At 59.3% G+C, this 6420-nt stretch overlaps 1 protein-coding gene across 10 annotated transcripts in view; it reads left to right on the top strand.

The window, feature by feature from the left end:
* The first annotated feature begins 2251 nt into the window (after positions 1-2251).
* Positions 2252-6420, top strand: part of MAP4 (microtubule associated protein 4) — a 90155-nt gene continuing 85986 nt past the window's right edge. For 3 of the 10 annotated variants that reach the window (XM_072330434.1, XM_072330438.1, XM_072330429.1), the window contains exon 1: positions 2252-2390. The gene's annotated coding sequence lies outside the window, so the exon portion shown is untranslated. The remainder of the gene's footprint in view (positions 2391-6420) is intronic. The other 7 variants (XM_072330435.1, XM_072330433.1, XM_072330437.1 and 4 more) reach the window with 6 other exon arrangements.

Below are 6420 nucleotides of genomic sequence, written 5' to 3'. Positions count from 1 at the left end.
CAACAAGCCCACGACCCCGAAGTCTGCAGCTCCTCTTCTTCCAGTGTAGGAAATGGTGTTGCCCACAGCAGGCGCTGTGTGCAGAGCTGTGCTCTCACCTGCACTCCGGGGGCTGCAGAGTCCCCCAGCTCGGCTCCTTGCCTTGGTGCAGCACTGCAGCGCTCCCCACGGGGCTCAGGTCAGATCAGGGCTGTGCTACCTGCAAGGCAAACCTCACCACTGCCCACAGAGACTCGTTGGGACGGCAGGGGATCCCCGGCCAAAATTCCATGCCTTCCATTGTGCTGGCGTCAGCTCCAACGAGCACAACAGCCCCGTCTGCCTGGCAAAGATCTGCCACCGACACAACAAACGCCGCTGTTGTCGCTGGGGCTGTGCTGCCGAGCTGAGAGCTTGGGCAGCTTCTTGCACCCTGACTCATGGTAGGGAAGTGGCTGTGAGATGAGGGCTGCGGCAGGGCAGTGAAAGTTGCAGGGCAGTGAAAGTTGCAGGGCAGTTTTGGACAAGGATTCAAATACTGCGAGCTGCTCGCAGGCATTCGCCTTCAGGAGCACACACAGACACGCTGTGCTGTGTGAGAGGCTGCTGTACATGTTGGGGTGATGCCCTGCTCCACTCTTCTTTACAGAGGGTTCAGATTCACTCCTTAATAAGCACCACCCCGCCGCTCGGCTTTGGAAGTGACCCCTCTGAAAGCTCTGCTGCATGTTTGATGTGAGAGATGGGAGGAATGACAGCAGCCCCTTCGGCAATGAGCGGCTCTGACAGCAGCCCCTTGCAGAGCCAGCAGCCCGCAGCCAGCCCTGCTGGGTTCACCCTCTGGGTGCTGAGGAGTGAGCGACAAACCCTTTGCAGACGGCAGAAGGCCGCCCAGCTCCCTCCTCTTTCTCTCCGAGGCTTTTGCTGCCCGTGTCCCGGAATCAGCAGAGCCAAGTTGTGCCACGTCGCTCGACGCCCTTAATCTGCTGCGGCTCCCATCTAAGTGGAGATGAGTGCGCATTAAGCAGAAACAAGCTCTTACTTTCCAGCTCCCTTGGCACCCGCAGGTGACTCATGTGAGATGAACCAGCCCGGCTGCAGGCAGGGATGGCCAGCAGTGACCCTGCAGGGACACGAGTGGGTCCCCTTCCCTTCCTCCCCTTCACTTTCACTGTCTGGCTTGAAGGAGAAGCAAAGCATCTCCTGCCGAGCTTCTCTCCATGCAGCTCCTTCACAGAAATGAGAGTCCCCCCCCATGTTACCAGGGCAGACAGCTGCAGTGCCAGGTAGATTGTGGCCTCCATGTGATGTGGAAGGTGGTTCCTGCTCCCCTCCCTTTCAGGCTGAGAAAAGGCTTGAGGAGTCTGGGATGGGAAGCTGGAAAAGGGAGAGAGCAGGAGGTTGTATTCATCCGAGGGACAACCAGAGATAAAGGGAAGGCTGAAGTTCTGCGTGGGGGAGGCACGGAGGGAGGCATTGAACGCAGCCCGTCCTTGAGCTGCTCCCAAAAGCAAGCAAGAGATTGTAGGTGGAAACAGGGAGGTTTCCTGCCAAACCAGACGAATCAAACAGCAATAGCTGCTCTTGGAGCTGCAGCGCCGGCCAGTTGTTCACCTTGAAACAAGCCCTGCTGGGGTTCAGCTCACACTGATGCTCCTGGAGAGTGATGAGGATGTAGGAGCTCCGATGGGGATGAGCCTGAAGCACCTTGTGCCTGAAGCACCTTGTGCCGCACGCTGCTCCTTCTGCTCAGACACAACCTCCTGTTCCCCAGTGTAAGCTGAGCCGTGAAACCCCCTCCAACATCCCGCTCCTCCCGAGCACAACCGCCATTGGGCAGCGACTTGATCTCGGAGCTTAAAAATAGCGCCCGGCACAGGCAGTTGTTGCGCCTTTCATCGGGCCCTGGGGCTTCCCCCTCCCGGACCAGGAGAGGAACCCGAACCCGAACCCGAACCCGAACCCAAACCTAAACCCGAACCCGAACCCGAACCCGAACCCGAACCCACATCACTGTCCTGTTTTGGGGGGGGGGTCGGGGGGGGGCCGGAGCTGCACCTTCAGGCTGGGTGCGCTCCTTCCCACGGCCCGATGCACCCCCCCATCACCCCCCCCATCACCGCTCCCCATCCTCGCCCCCCGCCCATCGCCCCCCCATCCTCTCCCCTCCCTCCCGCCCCCCCCCACTGCGCTGTCACGGCGGCGCCGCCCGAGCCCCTCCCTCCCTTGGCCCCGCCCCCCCTGCCCGCGCTCGCTCCGATTGGCGGAGGGCGGGCGCGGCGCGGTCCTATTGGCCGAACGGCGGCGGGCCCAGCAGGGCTGCGCGCCCTCTCCCGCCTCCTCCCCCCGCCGGGCCCGCAGGGGATCAGCGACTCGGAGCGGGCGGCTCGTCCCGGAGCGCTCCGCCTGCGGTAAGGAGGGAAGGGAGAAGGGGAGGAAGGGAGGGGAGGGCTGCGAGGAGGGGAGGGGGCTCCGCTGCCGGGAGGGGGCTCCGCTGCGAGGGGCGGCCTGGCGGGGCGGGGGGGGCCGCGGCCCTGCGTGGCGCTGTGGGTGCGGGCCGAGGGCGGCGGCCCCGCCGGGTCCGTGTCGGGTCCGTGTCGGGTCGGCCGCGCTGAGCCGCCTCCGCCGGGTCCGTGTCGCTCTTTGTGCCCCGGAGCGGAGCGGGCCGCCCGGCGGTGGGTGCGGGCCGAGGGCTGCGGGCTGCGGGGCCGCCGCCGTCCGCGCGGGGGGGACCGAGGGGCTCCGAGCGAAGGGCGGGGCCGGGCCGGGGCTGCGGGCGGACACGGGGGGAAACTCCGCTCGGGACGGCGGGGCCGGGCCCGGTGCAGCAGTGACCGCGAGGCCTGAAGCCGCGCCCCGCATCCCCGCCGCTCCGGGACGCGTCCGTTAGCGCTGCCCGCACCGCGCTGCGCTGTGGGCTGGATGCCGGGCGGCTGTGCTGGTCCCAGGCTGTGCCGGGCCGGGTGCAGTGCTGTGCTGTTATCTCTGCTGCTGCCCGGGTGTGTGTGTGCCACGTTCATCTACAAACGTATGGAGCCCACTTTTATACACGAGGGTGTGCTTCGTAGGTACAACGTGTGTTAAGTAGATAATGATAACATGACTTTCATTTGTTGCCCTGTAAGTCACCAAATCACAGCATGGTTGGGCTGGAAGGGACCCCAAGGATCACGGAGCTCCAACCCCCCACCACAGGCAGGGCCACCAACCTCCCCATTGAATAGCAGCCCAGGCTGCCCAGGGCCCCATCCAACCTGGCCTTGAACAGCTCCAGGGATGGACGGGGCATCCACAGCCTCTCTGGGCAGCTGTTCCAGCACCTCCCCGCTCTCACATAATGAAAGTCCTGCTTCCTTTTACTTACATCCCAATTATTTGATGGGTCCATCACATAAGCTCATTTACCTTCACTTGTTAACAGGTTCTTCCTTCCAAGCCAAGTTTCTCTTCCTGATGTACCTAAAAGCTCCTTGAGCAGCAGGAGAGGCACTGAAGTGCTGCCCTGGCATTTCAGCTGCTGGGCCGTGAGCCCTGTGCAGTGACTGGCTTCCCATTCCTCTGCTTGTTTCCTGAGCCCTGATGAGTATTTAGTTGAAACAAAGAAATTACGTGTCCCTTCTGGACTCTGCAAAAGGGCTGAGTCAGCCTTAGTGCTGCTGGACGGAGCAGCAATTAGATCTGAGGGCTCCAGCCCTGCTGTGTTTTAGTGGTTACCTCTCTTCCCCAGCAAGAAACGAACCTGAGCCATTAAACTCTCGTAGAGTTCAGGTCTGCTTTGCCCAGCCCCGTGTATCGAGCTCCCCATGCACATCTTCAGGCAGTGACTCAGTCCTTAAGTCACGTTGTCAACACGAAGCGCTGCTGGACGGGCTGCAAAGGCTGATGTGTGCTGCAGTTGGGACTGAGCAACTCAAAGGAAAGCGATGGTTGCTCAGAAGACGAGCAGGTAACAGGGCAGAGCGTGTTCAGTGTCAGTCCTGGGGAGCTTTGCAGGCCGAGCTGCAGCTGATGCTGCTCTGGAAGGCAGATGCTGTTTCCTGTGGCTCCGTGTTGATGCTTCCTGCCCCAGCGAAAACAGATCAGTCTCTTGCTTAGTCACAGGGCGGTGTGTGGCTTCCTCACCTCGTGGCACTGCCGTCAAACTGATTTGCTTCAAGGCCAATGAGGCTGCAGGCTGCTGTAGAGCAAGGCCGGGCTCAATGGTCCCAGTGTGGAGGAGATGGCACAGCAGATCGGGGCTGTGTGTGTGTGTGTGTGTGTGTGTGTGCATAGAGCTGTGTGTGTGTGCATAGAGCTGTGCGTGCAGAGCTGTGTGTGTGCGTGCGCAGAGCTGTGTGTGTGTGTGTGTGTGTGCGCATAGAGCTGTGTGTGTGTGTGTGTGCATAGAGCTGTGTGTGTGTGCATAGAGCTGTGTGTGTGTGTGCATAGAGCTGTGTGTGTGTGTGCATAGAGCTGTGTGTGTGTGTGCATAGAGCTGTGTGTGTGTTTGTGTGCATAGAGCTGTGTGTGTGTTTGTGTGCATAGAGCTGTGTGTGTGTTTGTGTGCATAGAGCTGTGTGTGTGTGTGCATAGAGCTGTGTGTGTGTTTGTGTGCATAGAGCTGTGTGTGTGTTTGTGTGCATAGAGCTGTGTGTGTGTTTGTGTGCAGAGCTGTGTGTGTGTGCGTGTGTGCAGAGCTGTGTGTGTGCGTGTGTGCATAGAGCTGTGTGTGTGTGCATAGAGCTGTGTGTGTGTGTGTGCATAGAGCTGTGTGTGTGTGTGCAGAGCTGCGTGTGTGTTTGTACAGAGCTGCGTGTGTGTTTGTACAGAGCTGTGTGTGTGCATAGAGCTGTGTGTGTGTGTGCATAGAGCTGTGTGTGTGTGCATAGAGCTGTGTGTGTTTGTGCAGAGCTGCGTGTGTGTTTGTGCAGGGCTGCGTGTGTGTTTGTACAGAGCTGTGTGTGTGTGCAGGGCTGCGTGTGTGTGTGCAGGGCTGCGTGTGTGTTTGTACAGAGCTGTGTGTGTGTGCAGGGCTGCGTGTGTGTGTGTGCAGAGCTGTGTGTGTGCAGAGCTGGTCTCACTCAGGCCGTGCTGCTGGCAGTGCAGGGGCTGGTTGCACACAGGCAGAACTGTCCTGCTGGGGAATTCTGCAGCCTCCCACAGCTCGGAAGCCAACTCCATGACTCGGTGTTTTGCACATGTGCAAGAATTTCTGGTGGGAAGGAGAGGTCAGCAGAGTCGGTTGCTGTGGATGTTCTGCAGACTTTTTTGCTTGGTAACAAAACAACGCGACGGTTCTGGCTGGCAGGAGCACCCTGCGCTGCTCACAGGGGCTGTTAACCCGCTTTGCGAGGCTTCAGATGTTCCAAGTCAGTCTGTGAAGTCATTTTCTGTTCTGGAGTTGTAAACCCAAAGGACTGTGGGCAGATGTTGGGGTGATGCTGTGAGCAATAGTGATATCTGATAGGATAGTGACCAGGGTCTGCTGGGGAGGGTGCATCGGTCCCAAACAAGCTTAGTCGTAAACCTCCTCACAATAAGCTGTTGAGGTTGGGTGTTGTCGTACAAGCCCGTATCAGTGGCACAGGTTGCCCGGTTGCCATCTGAGCTGCAGAACTGGGGCAGGTTTGTGTGATGAGGTGTGATGAGGTGGACTCCTATTGGCTCTTGTTTGGAGCAGTTCTGGTTTCTGGGCTCATGGAGCAATAGTTTCTCTTGTACCCAATGTTGGCCTGCTGGAAGGTTTGGTGTGTGGGTGGGATTAGGGCTGAGCATGGGGAATGGCCACGACACACGTGGTGCAGCTGGGGATGATGGGGACCAGCTCCGGTATCACGAAGCTGCGGGAAGCTTCTAGGAGGAGGATGCAGTTAATGACAGCTATTAGCATGATTGGAGACCTGATTAGCCTGTGTCACTAACTCCCATTCTCCACCTCCGCTTTGCCCCTTTCATCTGGAGCATTTGTAAGGATGGGAGGAAGGCTGGGAACGAGGCGGGTTCGGCCCAAGGGACGCTCAGAGTGCTTTTAAATCCACCCGCTCGCTGTGGGCCGTCATTACAGCAGGTAACTCTGTAGGCTGAGCACAAGGCCATAAAGTCAGCCCTTGGTGGATAGGGCATCCCCTGCAAGGCGAGCTGAGCACGAGGCGGGCTTGTCCTGCTGGTCGGTGCGGTGCTGGTGGTGCTCCCTGCATGTCAAACAGGAGGGAGCTGGTGTTTGAATTCCAACACCCCCGTCTGCGTTTGATGCTGAGCAGCTCCTCCTTCCCTGCGCTGCTCAGGGGTTGGAAATAGGCAGCGGTGCGGTCTCTGCGTTAGGAAGGTGCTGTACATAGTGGAGCTGGATCTCTGTGAAATCAAGCTGCTTTTGGAGCATGAGCTCATCGTTCCCAACCCGCTCCCTCCTGCCAGTGAGTCATCATTCCTTTTGTACAATTGCACTGGGGCTCCGTCGGCCTG

Source organism: Excalfactoria chinensis, chromosome 2 (genome assembly GCF_039878825.1).
Source record: "Excalfactoria chinensis isolate bCotChi1 chromosome 2, bCotChi1.hap2, whole genome shotgun sequence".
In the NCBI taxonomy this organism is placed as follows: domain Eukaryota; kingdom Metazoa; phylum Chordata; class Aves; order Galliformes; family Phasianidae; genus Excalfactoria; species Excalfactoria chinensis.
This window is presented reverse-complemented; position numbering and strand designations above follow the sequence as displayed.